Source organism: Pinus tabuliformis, chromosome 2_1 (assembly GCF_031772625.1).
Source record: "Pinus tabuliformis cultivar Carrire ecotype Pingquan chromosome 2_1, CPIR1, whole genome shotgun sequence".
In the NCBI taxonomy this organism is placed as follows: Eukaryota; Viridiplantae; Streptophyta; class Pinopsida; order Pinales; family Pinaceae; genus Pinus; species Pinus tabuliformis.
In genome coordinates, this window is record NC_142299.1 from 846116467 (window position 1) to 846132808 (window position 16342).

Sequence of the window (16342 nt, forward strand, 5' to 3'; positions counted from 1 at the left end):
TTGCAATAAGCGGGTTTATTCCATTTATGTTAGCAGCATTATAGATTTATCATTTCCAGTTAATTTCTTTAGTGTGGATTGAAAGATCAAAAACTGTAAAGAACATTGATTATAGCTGTCTAAGTTCTCAGATTGGAGATCTTGCCTATGATTGATTTTCATTTGTATCGGTTTACAGGGGAAAGAGTTATCATTACTGAGTCCTCGACTGATGGTTGTTTGAGCGAATGATTTAGTTAAGAACATTTCAGTTTTTTGTTGTTCCGATTATATTTTATTTCCAGCATTCATTTACTTTTGGATTTTAAGCACTATACTACAAAACATTACTCTTGAGCAAGGGACCGCCTCAGACTGAGTACACTCTTGAAATAAAAAATCATTCCTAGGTTTACAATTAATGTGAAAATAATTAGGAGTTAAAAGACACCTTTTATCACTCAACAGTCTTCACCAACTACATCTTGAAATGTGTCCAACACTACTTCCTAAACAAAACTACTTCTTGCATTGCTTCCTACCTTGAAGATAGTCCATCACACTGTTCCTTTAACTGACTAATTTTCATAATACAAGGTTAGCCAACATATTGTCCCATCAACCTTGAACACAACTTGGCTGACCTTTCTAATCAATCTCTATTATTCAACAAAACTCCATAGACTCAAATAATTATGCCCTCTAGCTGTTATTACCTCATTCCAAATAGCAAACTCTCGGGGTCTTCAAATAAACCTTATTATCAGTCCTCTAGCTACTTCTTAGATGACTTCCCTTAGCCCTCAAAATGTCCTATTGTTGCTTCAAATGACAATCCTTAAGGAAACAATCAAAATTAATTTGAATTACTATCATAAGGTTGTCCAAGAATAACATAATTGATCGTGAATATCCAATGCTTCACTATCCTTAGGGTTTTCAGAAATCTTCCCACATAATGGTGAACCAACTCTTGCACTCATTGTACAAAGTGCTTCTTCAAGTTTGCTCTCTGGACAATTTTAGATCTAAGCCTGCACCATTCAACCCTGTCTAGGGCTTCATTGTACCTGCAAAATAGAACATAAAAAACCTCACCAAAGGAATATTTTATTATGTAGTTTCTATAGAGAGATGTGGCCTTGTTTTGGAACACCTAATAGGCAACTCGGTCCCCAAAACAGATCCTTCTTTCAATTTGCAATTACACAAAAGTATCATTCATTCTTGCCTGCGAGAATCCTCCTTTTGATAAAAAATAGCCTTGTATAATTTGGCCAAATGTCTTTCTAATAACTAATATAAGGCTCCAAGGACACCTTATGTTTCCCTCCAAAAAATCCTTCAGAAGCCCAAACAAACTGTCCTAACTTGGACCTCATCCACTAGCAACAAAATCAACTTGAAAACACCATGCTACATACCTTTCAATACTTTTCTAGGTTTGTGCATCTATTGTAGGTTCTTGGCTTGGTTAGGGATTTTATCGGTCTACTTAAACCCTATCTTCCTTTTCCCAAAAACCCTCCTCAAGTTATGGTCCTCCTCTACCTACAAGTTCCTTTCATGCATTGGCTTATATGACTATTTCCAGCCCATTGTAATGCCTTCAAATCTGAAGTTACAAGGCTTGGCCCTCCTTCCATAAATAACAAAGAGTGTGGCCTGATTTCAAAGGAATATATCACCCAAAAACTCACATAAATCCTCCTAGAACTTCCTTTAAATACTCGACATACTCCTCTATTTGAATCTACCCAATCAATCACAAAAAATCACCAAAACAAGGTCTTCTTTGTTAGGCTTCAAATTTCTGTGGCCTATTTCAAAGATGTCTTATTCATGTTTCATTACTCTTTGGATGGATCAAATTACAACCTTTTTAGCAACCCACTCATAACACCCTCCTCCTACATTTACCCAAGTTAACCGGTCCACTAGGGTAAACATGTGATGAGAGGCTATTATGATCTGATTCAAATCACCATGTACAATTAAGGAAGTGGAACTGACATAACACAACCAACCTAACCTTCTACACATGCTCCGAAACCTTTAGGAGACAACCAACCTTTCCAAATAACCAACCCTTGAGGCAACTTAACATCTTATTGACCTAGAGCTTCAGTTTCTCCCATGACATGGTCATGCATGTGACTGGGACCCTCCAGTCACTCTCATAACAAGCGCATGCAAGTGATTGGCGTCTTTTTCAGCTAGTTCTGAGCTTGTGATCCCAAATTTTGTGCCACTTTTTCAGAGCCAAGACTTAGGCCACTACCTAAAACTTCATGAAACTTGCAAAAATGAAAAGTAACATCGAAAAATGATACAAATGAAAATAGTTGAAAAAAACTTGATTGGACCACTGCTAGCCATGACATACATTTCATAAAAAATGTCAAAAATATGAAATCTACATGTCATAACAACAGATCTGAGCATAGGGGTCTCATACATACTTGAGAATCGCTATCAAGCATTGGTACCTTATCACATTAGCTTCATTATCATCTAATAGGTCATATATTCATTGTTCATTCATTTACAAATCTAAACATGATGATAGCCATACATTACCACTGTCATAAAACATACTCATAACCAACATATAAACAACATAAATAATAAGGATACAATAGCCATAGAATCCACATATAAACCAATACATTTACACATGAGATACCAAGGAGAAGGAAATCTTATTAATGAATGCAAAAGCCAACCAGGTTTGGGACTTCCACGAACCACCCGACCATAGATTGATTGAACCAAATATTTCTTTCAACCAATCACCCCCGTGCCATATTTTAAGCATGAATATGGGACTTATAACCAAAAAATCAACCAGCCCTTCCCGAGGCTAAACCACCTCACCCTCATCATTAGAACTAGTATTTACCGTAATTCTCGCCGGACCACTAGGCCCTAAACAAGCATGGATGCCACCAGATTTATCCACCTACATCATGAGGAATTTTATTGTCCCTTAGTCTCTAGGTTGTATTGCAATTCACAACCTGATTCAGGCATCACTAGGCCATAATTAAGACTCCATCCTCAAGGCTTTATCGTATATCCCGCCATTCAATGACCAAGGATTCATAGGCCTGATCAAGGGCACCCACCTCTAGGATTTACCATCCCACCATTCATCGGTTGAGGATTCCTAGGCCCATCAAGGCAACAAAAAATTTAGATTTACAAAAACCCATAGTTTGGTTTAGAGGTTACTAGGCCAAGGCTTCACCACAATCCATAGTCTAGTTCAAGGATCACTAGGCTATGTGTTCTTTCTTTCATAGATCCATCTCACTTAGTTTTAAGTCCAACCGTCAATACATCTCAACCAAAACATGATAACCCCATCACACAATGGCTATCAGGAAATGGCAAGGCTAGGCTAAAAAAAATTTTCACACCTAGAAAAAACCATGGCCATGACAATAAGAGAACCAAGAACACACATGCATAACCATGCATGCTAAATCTAGCAAGGAAATCACACATGCATAACCATGCATGCTAAATCTAGCAAGGAAATCACACATGCAAATCAATACTAGCAAATAATTCCACTATAGCTGCTTGAACCTGCTCTTTCTTGCTTGATATTTTGTTCCTCTTGCCTTATTTTATCTTCTTGATCTAATGTTGAAGTGCTCCCAAAAAATATAAGTGTCCAAGAGTGACAGAGAGAGAGAGAGAGAGAGAGAGAGAGAGAGAGAGATAGAGAGAGAGCTACAAACTTGAACTGACAAAAGGTACCGATTGATCTTCAGAAGCATTTTTATTAATGAGGCCTCTATTTTCTTCAAATTTCCATTATTTTCCTTCATTTTCCTCCTCACATGCAACCTGTGACCTTTCACCTTCCTTTTCTCCTAATTTCCATTATTTTCATAAATAAATTACCAAAAATTCCATTTTTCCTTTCCAAATATTTTTCCATTTGATTTGTTAATTTCCTTATCCATAATAAGCCAAATGAACACCCACACTAGGATGTTTATCCCAAAATTCAAATTGGAATAAGTGTCCCATAACCGTGGTTATTATTTTTCCTTTATTAACTTTATTACATGGAATTTTCACCAGGGCCGTTACAGAACCCTCCCCCTTGGGGGAACACCGTCCTCGGTATTCAGTGACACCTACAACCAACAAGGCTGCTGTAAGAAAAACATACTGCACAAACTTAGAAAGAAGTCTCATGTAGCACAAGCTTGCAATCCACCAAAGTATGAGCGAGCAAAATTCTATATGTCTTCATACTTACTGGATGCAATTTATGCGCAGCAGCAGTTCCTTGGCATGAATTGGACATGGAAACCATGAGAGACTACCATGAACATATATTGCAAGTTTCTTCTCGACTACAATTATCGAGGAGTGATGACAAGGATAACTGACCACTTTATCATCCTGCTATATAGGCTTATTTTTTAGCAAGATCCACCTTGCATGTCCTGAGAAGCAATGGAGGTGATAATAGACATTGCAAATTGGTATGCCTCACCAGATGGAACCTTCATCAGAGCATTTGGCAGAGAGAAGCATCTGCATGTCTTACCAAGGTATGCCACTGACAAACCGGTCATGCAAGAAGTATCATACCCCCTCGCTACAAAGTTGTCAAAAACACTTCACAGGAAGAAGAAAGCACCATGGACCACTCTTCCTTTGTAGGTCAAATTATATGAGATTAAGAACTTGAAAGATGTAGATGTCGAGGCTAAGGAAATAATGAAATTCATGTTTGGCACTAAGGAATTTAATCTATATGATCCCCATGGTATTTGCAAGGACCATTGTATGAGATTTTACTTTCTGTGGATTAGCAGGGTATTTCATTGGCCAGAGGAGGATCCTTCGAGGTACTACTACAATGGCTCCAAAATCAATGAGCTGGTAAGTATAACAAGGAATTTGAAGGCTGCTACATAGAAGGTAACATCAATAGAAAGCAACAATCTAGTGCAGGACAAGGGAAAGAGGAAGATTGTTGATAGTCAAGAGGGAGAGAAAAGATGAGAAATGAAGGCAAATCCTATTATCGAGAAGGCAGCTTTGGCGGTAGAAGAAAAGAGGGAGCAACAGATGAAGACAACAGAGTGGAGGAAGAGAGAAAATGAGAGGTTGCAGGAAGCAAAACTGAAGCTACAGGAGACGAAGAAGAAGTTGAAAGAAGAAAAATAGTTGAGTAGGAGAGAAAGAGAGGAGGAGCATAAGCAAGAAGAGGAACAAAGGCAAGGTACAATGACGGAGGAAACAATGCTAATACAGGTTGAAGAACTAGAATAACCAATAGCTGAGGAGAAAGGTGCACAGATGCAAGATTGGGAGCTTTCTCAATAGATTGAGCAATTGATTGAAGTGACAGACATGGATATGCCACATGAGCCACTGCATGAATATGTTGACCTAATGCCAAGAGCCAACCTCCAGTAATAGAGCCAATCCCAAGCAAGCAGATGTCGTTCTCCTTGATGGTGACCCAGTCATGGATGTGTACAATCTATCATTCGATGAATTTCAGAGGAGGATTGTACAGGCATGGATGAAGTGCTTTCTGGATGATCATGAATCACTTGCATTCATCAAGGAAAGGGTGATAGTGTCGGACACCAAGAAGCATCCAAATACCATTTTCGAAGCCATCTTGGCATATGAAGGAGCAACAAGCTCAAATGTTCAGTATCTGACAATCGAGAATGAAGAACTGGTAAAGAACTTGCAGGCTGCCAGGAAGGAGGCGGGACAACCTCGAGAAACATTGAAGAATGCAGTTTCCACATTGGGAGAGATGAGAACAACGACACTGACTGAAGTATCAAGGCTTAGAGAAACCATGTGAAAGCTTTATAATAGATTTGTCACTGTGCATAAAGCAGTTGTTCATTTGCACAACCTACAATAGCGGAGCAAAGAGTTTGTTAAAAATATCAAAACATACATGTTTCCATGGCCTATGTACAAGAGTGGAAAATACCGTACAAAGGGGCCCCACTTGAATTAGTGAAGAAGATGAAGCCACAGGAAGATTTGGAGAAAGCGAAGGTCATAATGTTGATTTAGAACAAGGAGTATCTCGCTTCATTCATCAGGAGCACACATGCCTCCTATGTGTAGTTGAAAATTAGTTTGGATGTCTTGGTGAGAACATACCAGATCCCATCAATCAGATCCGTCACCAATGCTAAACACAAGATCCAAGTCCCACAAGAGATTGATGAGTACTTAGAGCACCTAAGACAAGAAGACTCCAAGGAAGACTTGGAGCTGAACATACAAAACATGCATAAGTTCATCGGTGGTACTATCAAGGTCAAGACAATGCTACTCATGCTTCAGAGTGAGTTAGATACAAGTTCCAAGATGGTGTACCCAGATGCCATGGAGGCTGGAGTCTACTTCCAGAAAGACACCGTTAACTAGTTTGGGGACACCATAACATAGTACCAAGCTTGGCACAATTATGTGACTGAGAAACAACGTGTGGAGTTTGCTGAGATGGACTTCCCCCAAACTACGGAATCATAGTGTTGTGTATTTTTAGGCCGTCTCTACCTTGTTTTTTTTATATGGGTACGAGTGGAAAATGTAATATTATCTGTAATTATGTTGTAAGTGAAATTCCAAGTGTCAATATTATAATATGAAAAGTCACCATGTAATGTGATGTGTCATTTTTTGAAGAAGTTGAAGAGTCACAAGGGTAGTCCAAAGGTCACAAAGGGGATTTGAAGAGTCACCCTCTCTTGTTATAAATAGAACCTCATACTCATGTAACGGGATTTTGGGAGCCAAGATTTTGTTTAGGATTAGGCTTAAAAAGAGCTTGGGAGTATTGTGAAGAGCCTTGGCTTCTCCATAACGTAGAGAGATTATACTTCTTTGGAGGAGAAAGTGTTCTTGACTATAATGTTCCACTATTGGGGCTAGTGGTCATCAATGGTGTATGTATGGATGGAACCTTCACTTATAATAATAAAATTAGAGCCAACACACTTTCATGCATATGTTGTTAATATAGTAGGACCATTCTTGTTGTATTGGCAATGTATGTTATTTAACTTATGCATATGCTTATGAACTATTCTGTTTGCATTTGTATGAGTCTTGTTGAATGCGTGTTTTTGGATTAACTCATCACTTTAACTTGTGGACTATTCTACATCTCAGCTTGTGATGTAATTTCGCTCGTGTGTTCCTTTCAAGCTGCGCAATATTACAAGACTCCAAGGGGCACACTTCTTTTTCCCTTCATATGTTGGAACCTTCATGCATCGCACTTGGCTCTCCATAGGATCACACGCTTTCTCTCACCCAAATTTATCATACTTCCCTCTACGCATTTCCACGGTCAAGGCATTACATTACCACCCACTGCTGAGAATCCTACTCCAAATGGTGAGAGGTCTAGTTGGGACTTTATATCGAGGAGATCCCTTGAATATTGGCAGGCAACACTGTCAACATTTCTGGCGCTAGGAGGGCCAGATGACAAGTTGAGCCCTTGAAGTCTATTTTGAGTTTCTACACTCTTTTATGACTTCTTCCCAAATCATAACCCTGACATGTTTTTCTAACTCTGCAAATTTGAAAGTGTCGGCGAGCATTTTAAATGACTTGTCTAAATTTAAGTTCAATGGCAAGGGTGGAATAACCTTGCTCAGACACAATGTTGATTTTCTTGGTTTCTATGATAGGCATGACATCCAGTCTGAGGATGTTTCTTATGGGTTGTTTTCTCTCACGTTCAAAGGGCATGCAAATCCATGGTGTCACACATTTCCTGCAACCTTCATACACTCTTTCAAACCTTTTTTTGGTGAATCATGTTGTGCTTTCATTCTTTATGATCGTAAAGCCCTTAATAGCAAAATTTTAAAATTGCAAAAAACACCTGACGAATCTCTTCAAGATTTTCATGATCGTTTTGTTCATTATTGTTTTGAATTTCCTTAATATGAAGTTGACTGGGAATTTTTGACTGAAATATTTCACTATCTTGTTCACATTTATGAAAATCTACATGAGTTAGAATCTTTAAAAAATTTCCCAACATACCTCATTGTTAGAGCTTCTAAATCAGAGAGGGACAAGGTTTTTGTTCCAAGTGACCCTCCATCCCCTTCTCATAAAAAAACTCTAGCTCCGTAGGTCGAGGTGGGAGAATTTGGGAATCCACTTGTTGATCTACCACCATCTCCTCCTACCCCACTTACTCAAAAATTTTGTGCAGATTTTGACTTGTAACTCTGATGGTTGTGATGAAGTGTTATCTCCTCATCCTTCATCCTTTGGTCAGATCAAGTTCTGGATTGAATTGGTGTTGAACAACCAACCTGTGATATCATTTTTGATGAGTATGTGTGGCAATCTAAACAAGAATCTGCAGTGAAGGATGACCTCCTTCTATATGCACCTCATTCGCTTTGTCTTGAAATCTTCCACGGTTTTGTCATTCCTGTTCAATCCTATGAAAATTCATTTTCAGATGTTCTACTTCTAATCATTCACAAAACACGTGGAATGCTAGTTTTTCATTTGAACGTAGAGAGGACAAATCTATCTATCCCGATCTTCCTAATATCTCATCTTGCCTTTCTGGAAACATAGAGGGTGAAATTTCTCATTTTCCATTATCCCCTCTGTATGATTTGTTAGATCATGAGGATGCCCATGTTCGTGATCTTGAACTTTCTGATCATGGTTGTCATGATCTTTTCATTCATTCATTCGATCATGATTCTGATTTTTCCATCGTTGATCTTTTTAAGCCACCGGTCTTTGATGATCCATCTTCTGATGAATTGGAACCTCCCCATGTTGTCGAGGCACTTCAACCTTATTTGATGGTTATGTCAGGTTCTCGTAGCCTTGAGGTCAGTTCCACTTCTGATTAGAAATGTGTTGAATCTCTCTAGGCTCCTCATCACTCTGTTGTTCACATTGAAAATCAATCTATCTTACCATTTTCTCATCCTCCATCTGTAACACATGATCCTATCGCTCAATCATTGGAGGAGTCATATATGGCAAGGACTGTTGCAAAATGAAAAATTTCTTATTTCTTCATGTTTTCTCTTATTTCAAGTTCGAAAGTGTATACATGCTTGTATTCGAATCAAAATGTGTTAGGACACCATGGTACATCTGTAAAGTGCCTCTCATGCACTTTCCATTGTTACTTTTCTATAGGTTCATTCAAGCTTCAAACATTCTGGTTTGCATTGTTTTATTTTTCTTATTTGTTGGTTTTCTTGTATATCCTTCTTGACATACATGCTCTTGTTGGCATTATGATGTATGTATTGTACTTGATGGAAACCCACTTGTAGTAGAACAACTCTCTTGTATATGGTAACTAGATGACTCTACAGAAGAGATATCAGATGTGCAGGGTAGCTTCAAGGAATCAGTTCAGAAAACAACTCACTTAGATGACAGATCACAGTACTGCAGGTTAACAGCACAGAGTTACAAATCAGACTACACAAAATGAAGAAAGAGAGGTATACGCAGGTTCACCATTGACCAAGCCATGTATACATGCAGGTTCACTGTATACAAGTTGCGTATACGTACACACGCACTTTCACAAAAGGAAAAGCGCGTATACCTTGGAAAACTAAATGTTTGGTCTGAAGTATTTGGTCCATGGTATTTTGATCCATGGTATTGGTCCAAGGTATCGGGTCCGAGGTATTGACCCCAGGTATTTGGTCCAAGGTATTGGTCCTAAGTGGTTTTGGTCCATGATATTGAGAAGACTAAAACTATAAAAGGAGGAGAAGATCATTAGGCCAAATGGGCAAGTATCGAATATCTGATATAGTGTGAGATCTAATATGCAGGTTATTAGCTTATGGTGTTGTGCTAGATCTGAATTGAGGAAGAATCTTAGCACTTGATGAAGGATACAATCTAATGATGTATCAGGATCTTAAGGCTTGAAGTGAATTATCTTTATGTGGTTTGATCATGTTCACTTCAGAAAAGAAGTGTATACATGCTGGTTTTGCATATCAAAACAACGTATACATCATAAATTTGATTTGTAGATCTGTACGTTGGTTTGTATTAAGAAAAATGCGTATACACGCAGTTTCGACACATGGAAGTAGCGTGTACCTTATAAAATATGTTTTAGTTGCTTCTGTTTACTGTTGCAGTGTTCTGGGTTATTGCTTGGGTTCTGGTTATTATATTCTGGTGACAACATTCTAAATGATCAGAGTGATGGAGTGATTGATTGATTCAATTGTGCTTTGTTCAAAAGGAGATTGGTTGTTGCAGATATATTTGATGATTATGGATCTAGTCTGAAAATTTATGAAACTTGATCCCTGGAAGAAAAGAGAAGGTTGTAGCCTTCTGTAGGCCGACACCTATGTACTAGTAAACATATCAGCTAGTACAAGAGCTAGGGGGGTTGGAGCTCCCTTCCAGTAGAATCTAGAGAACGAGAGAAGGTTGTAGCCTTCTGCAGGTAGAAGCCTGCATACTGGTATAAGACTGCACCAGTACAAACATTGTAAACATAATTATCTTATTATTAAAAGAAGACAGAGACGATTGTAGCAGGTGGTTTTCACCCACATTGGGTTTCCACCTTATATCTTGGTGTTCATGTGTGCTTTTATTTGTGATGATCTATTCTGTTTTGACTGCACTTGGTTACTATTTATATGGTTCTAATGCACTGATTAAGGATCAATATATGATGAATTAACTGAATCATAAGTTTGTTGGATATACACTAGTTGCTCTAAACACAGTTGCATGTACACGCGAGTTCCCTTAACTGAAGTAGTGTATATGAATCTGATTATGGAAATGAAAAATTATTAGTTTGATAATACTGATTCACCCCCTCTCTCAGTATTATTTCCAACAATTGGTGACAGAGCAGGTCCTTCAAAAGAAGCTTGATCACTTGAAGGAAGATCCATCATCATGAGCAATCAAGAAAGTGAGGGATCCATTAGACCACCAATATTTGATGAGAGCAACTTTGTTTATTGGAAGGTAAGAACCACAACCTATCTTCAATCTCTTGGAACAGATGTATGGGAAATCGTGGAACGAGGATATACATTTCCATCAACAATTCCTACAGATGCAGCAGGTAAAAAGCAATATGAAACCAATGCCAAGGCTGTCAATACATTATTGGGAAGTCTGTGATAATCAGAGTTTGTCAAAGTTATGTAGCTCAAATCATCCAAAGAAATATGGGACAAAATCATTATAATCTACAAAGGAGACTGTTGGGCCGCCAAATTAACATCAATTTTCACTCCATTTTTACCTTTATCCTCATTTTGTCACCTCATTTCATCATATTATCATTACATAACCCTATATTTCCATTACCATATGAGTTTATATTTTCATTTTCCAAAGTTATTAATTTCATGTATTTAGAGTGAATTTATGATTAAAAGATAGAGAAATAACATGTATTTTCTTATACCTAAAAGTGGCTTGAGTTTGATGACATGTGTAGATCATTTGGAAGTTTCCAAGGCACCCTTATGTGGCCTCCCAAGATCAAATTCGAATTTCAACTCAAGAGGTGGACCATATTCCAAGGAGAAAGATCATGGAGATTTTGATGTGTCATGGGATTTGTATCTAGTATTTAGGGATAAGCTGAGACAAGTATGGGTCTAGTAGATATTTAAGGGATCTACATTTATTGAGTAGATATCCCTAATTCATGTATAAATAAGAAGAGCATCCTTCAAAGGAAAGAGGAGGGATAGAAAACAATTATCAGTTATTCATTAGCATTAGATTTTTGTTCATTCAACATGAATAATACCACTTTCTCCAAATCATGAGTTATGAGTGTTGTTTGATTCTTAAGGTGTGATAGTTGTTCATGTGTGCTGATTGAGGAATGGAAGGATCCCCGTACTGAGATAAGTGCACTTTGTTGTAAAGTAATGTTGTGAATATACTAATTTTAATTATGATGTTCATCTTATTTCTTTCTTGTAAATACTTGTAGATAATTTCAGTATGAATTCATGTTGTGGCCATGTTTTGTTGTGTGAAGGTTGATCTCCTTTCAGTAACTAGTTTTGGTGTGAGAAGGACAACCAGGAACTCCTAAGTTAGGAGTCTCTTCTCCATGAGCTAAATTAAATTGAAATAAGATTTACTTTCTCATAAGCTTTCCTAGATTACATTTATGTGAATATTGATTCCCTTTCAGTATATAGTTTTTATGTGAGAAGGGAAATCAAGTCCTCCTAAGTTAGGAGACTCTTCTCCATAAGCTAAGAATTGAATTGAAAACAATATTTACTTGCTTTCATTTATATGCTTTCTTTCTTGCTTTCTTAGGTGTTTGGTAATGTTATTATAGGAAGATTGTAGAAGGACAATCAGGACTCTTGAACAAGAGACTCTTCTCTATCTTCTAAAGTAAAATAATTCCATTGATCAAACATTTTTTATGCTTTCATAAAATAGATCTGATAGTTTAGATTTATAATATGCATTTCTATTCTAAACAAACTTCCTACACCTGTTTCATCTGAGGTTCCATATATTTTGGTTTGCTTCTAAGCTTACGATACCCTGGATTGATAAATTAAATGACAGGGATTTAGCAGACAACTAAATCGCCCAACATTTTGGCGCCGTTTCCGGGGAAGCAAACTTAGATGTAAGCTAGTTAGGAAGATTGTTTAGGAAGAATTTTTTATTTAGGATCATTTAGGGTTAATTGCGTTTAGGAATTTTCATTTAAGTTTATTCTCATATAGAAAACATAGAAATAGAACACAAATAAAAAAACCCCCATTCACTAAAAAAACAAAAAAACACAACAAAAACAATGAGTATAATTTTGGAACAACTCCCTCAGATCCTAACAAGTGTTAGGATCTCCTCTTCTTGCGAAGAAGAGATCTTGACAGCAGCCAAAATCTTAACTACTCCTCTAGAAGAAAACAATGAATTAACATTTGAAGAATCATCCTGTATATCTAATGATGAACAATTATTTGAATAGGAGAATGAGGAGGACGAAGAGAAGCTGCAGCATGATCTAAATCAGAGTGGAAATCACGCCTATGAAAGCCTTATCGACAAGTGGTTTCGATGGTTTCAAACATGTACGAGGTTAGATCGATTTTGTTTTTATTTCATTAAATCACATTCACAAAAACTAGATTCGATCATCCTTGTATATTTTCATTTTAAATTAGCGAAATTGAAAATGAATATATTTTTACTACTATTGCGTGAATGGTTACACTGGAAATTTAATTACACGTAATAGTTTGTAATTTTCAATTAGCATAGAGTAGGTAGGATCATATTTTATGTTTCGAATAAGTATGCTCTCCTCCTGCATTTTCACACAATCTCGAGGATCAGAAAGTAGAATGTTTATAAATGTTTTTAGGGTAGCAATATATTTGTTTCCATTTGCTTAAAAAAATCATCGTAGATCAATAAAAAAATCTAGGTCTTTTTAGGGTTAGAATAAAATTTAAATTCTTTTTCAAAAATATTTTGATTTAAAAAAGAATTAGAATAAAATTCTTTTTCTTAAAGAAAAAAAAAGTAATGATTTTAATAAAAAATTAGAATAAAATTCAAGTTAAAAAAATAAATAATTTTTTTTTAGGAATGAAATTCAATTCAATTTATTTTGTTACAACATAAAAAAAGTTAAAAATAGAATTTCATTTATTTTTTATTTTTAGTTAAAAAAAACACATAAATAAAACAAAACAATAAAACAATGAATAAAACAAAACTCATTAAATTTTTTTTGAAAACAAACGTAAACCAAACAAACACCAAAAAAAAAACATATACATATATTTAAAAACTAAAAAAACATAAAATAACAAAACAATAAAAATCACATAAAAACAAAACCTAATTTAAAAATAAAAATAAAAAAATATAAAATAAAACAAACAATCGCTAAAACTCACCAATTTGATTAACATACAATTCCGTGGAGCGACCGTATGGGACTCCCTCAGGTTTTCCGTGTTTCGAAAGTGCTGATAATTCAAATATCATCCATGGCGAATTTTAGAGGATTGCTGGTCATCCTTTTTTTTACCTGCAGCACTGCAACTGTTCATTGTGGAACCAGCCTACTGTGATTGGGGGGATGATTTCACGAGATTCGAAGAGACTTCAACTCAAAACCCGGAGGGGATCCCTGAGCTCTCAGCGAGCGAAGGTTAGCGAAGGTTAGAGGGTCCCTGAGCTTTCAGCGAGCGAAGGTTAGCGAAGGTTAGAGGGTCCCTGAGCTTTCAACGAGCGAAGGAAATGAGATTGTAGTATGTAGGACGACAGGTCAACGTGATTTCACTATGATCCAAGCCGCTATCAATTTAATTCCAGCGAATAACCAGAAACCCGTCACCATCAAAGTTTATCCCGGCATTTATAGGGAGAATCGTTAGGTAAGTCATTCATAACTCTGGTTGGCTCAAGCACCCATTACTGACAACCTATAGATCTGGGAAGCTAGAACTGAAATCGCATGATGTCTCATATTTGGATTGAAGGTTGTTAATCACACCATTATCTAAGGAATCTTCATATCGAGTGAATCATATCCATTTTGGCGCCATGATCCTTTTAACCAAAACCATATTCCTTAATAGTCTGAGCAATCTCCAGCTCCAGAACAATCATCGATGTAAATTCTTTTATGGCGGTTTCAACTGCCCTCAGTTTTTACGCATCCATTAAGCTTGGTCAGAGAAAAATCCTCCAAAAATCGGCCTCTCTGTTTCAATTAATTGCTATCCTATCTTTATCTGATTTCCTGTGATCTCTCTCCGCATGATCTCGATTTCCCAGTCTACGAATCATTCAAAAATATGATTTATTGGAATGACATACTGACAAGCCCAGCAATCCCACCAAATCTGCGAAGGCAAGAGGGTCTGATTTACGTGTTCATTTTAAAAATACAAGAGACACTGCACATGTAGTTAAGAAGCTGCATGTAGGTAAGGCTAAGAGGTATCTGGAGGATGTAATTGTCCAAAATTTCACCGCTTTTGTGGAGGTGTGGGCAGAATAGTCCAAGTGAAATAAACGAAATCAACCCATTAAGTGAGCTGGAAGGACCAAAAACAAAAACCGTCTTTTGTAGATTTAAATGAAGAATTCATAGCAATTCATCGGATTCTATCAGATCTAACTTCATTCAAAAGTTAGCACAAAAAAATGGAATTCGGTTGGTGAAGATTCTGATGGTGGCCATGATTTAGATGCCTTTGTTTCTTTTATCAATGAAAAGATTGGCACAAGCCGTGATGGGCAGGGCCGTCTGACATCCCTTGTTGGAAAAGTTGATAGCGTTGATGATTTGGCAAACGAACTGTGGAGTGCTGGTGTGCATGAACAAGAGGCTATATTGGCCAAATTTGAGGCGGCATCTGAAAAGTTGACTGGCCCTTATGCAGTCCATCCTTTCGATCAATTTTCTGAGTGCGCTTGGCGCAGTTTCACCCTGCAATGTTGCCCAAATTTCTTTCCTCCTCCACATCCATGTTCAGGTGCTATATCCCTGCGATGGAGGAAGGCGTGCTCCTTGTGCAGCACCTCGAAGTCCTCCTCAGCCAGGATCAGTTGACAAATGGCGATGATGAGTTACTGATAGAGGTGATACTGCAGGAAGCAGAAAATATTTACCTTGACCAATGATCTCGTAGGAAGGCATAATCTCAACGAAGCTCGTGCTCCTGTAACGTATGATCTTTGTGCAATTCTTCAAGCCTCTCAGATCGGTGATATGCATTTGCTCCGAAAGGCTCTCGATAATTTAAATCATAGCATCAATCGGGCACAATCCTTCATTTGGCTTGTCTTCGCCTCGCTTACAGCCTGGATTCTAAGAACAAGGTGTCAATTACTATTCGGCATGTTTAAGACAGATTTAAAGAATTCTCATTGTCTATGATGGCACGCACGTGTTAGGTAAGAATCTTTTGCTTTACTTGCACAGGCTACGGTTAAGCAGTTTATACTGCCAAATTCAATTCTTATTCATGCATTATGAAAAGCGACCACTGAGATGAGATAAGATGAGCCATGGAGTATAGCTACCATAAAAACCCATCCCCGCCCCAAAATAAAAATAAAAATTTAAACATTAAAAAATAAAAAAAATCAAAACAATGCAAAACATATATATATATATATATATATATATATATATCTATATATCTATATCTATATATATATATATATATATATATATATATATATATATATATATATATATATATATATATATATATATATTTATTTATTTATTTATTTTAATAACAATCCAAAATAAATTTTAATTTTAACA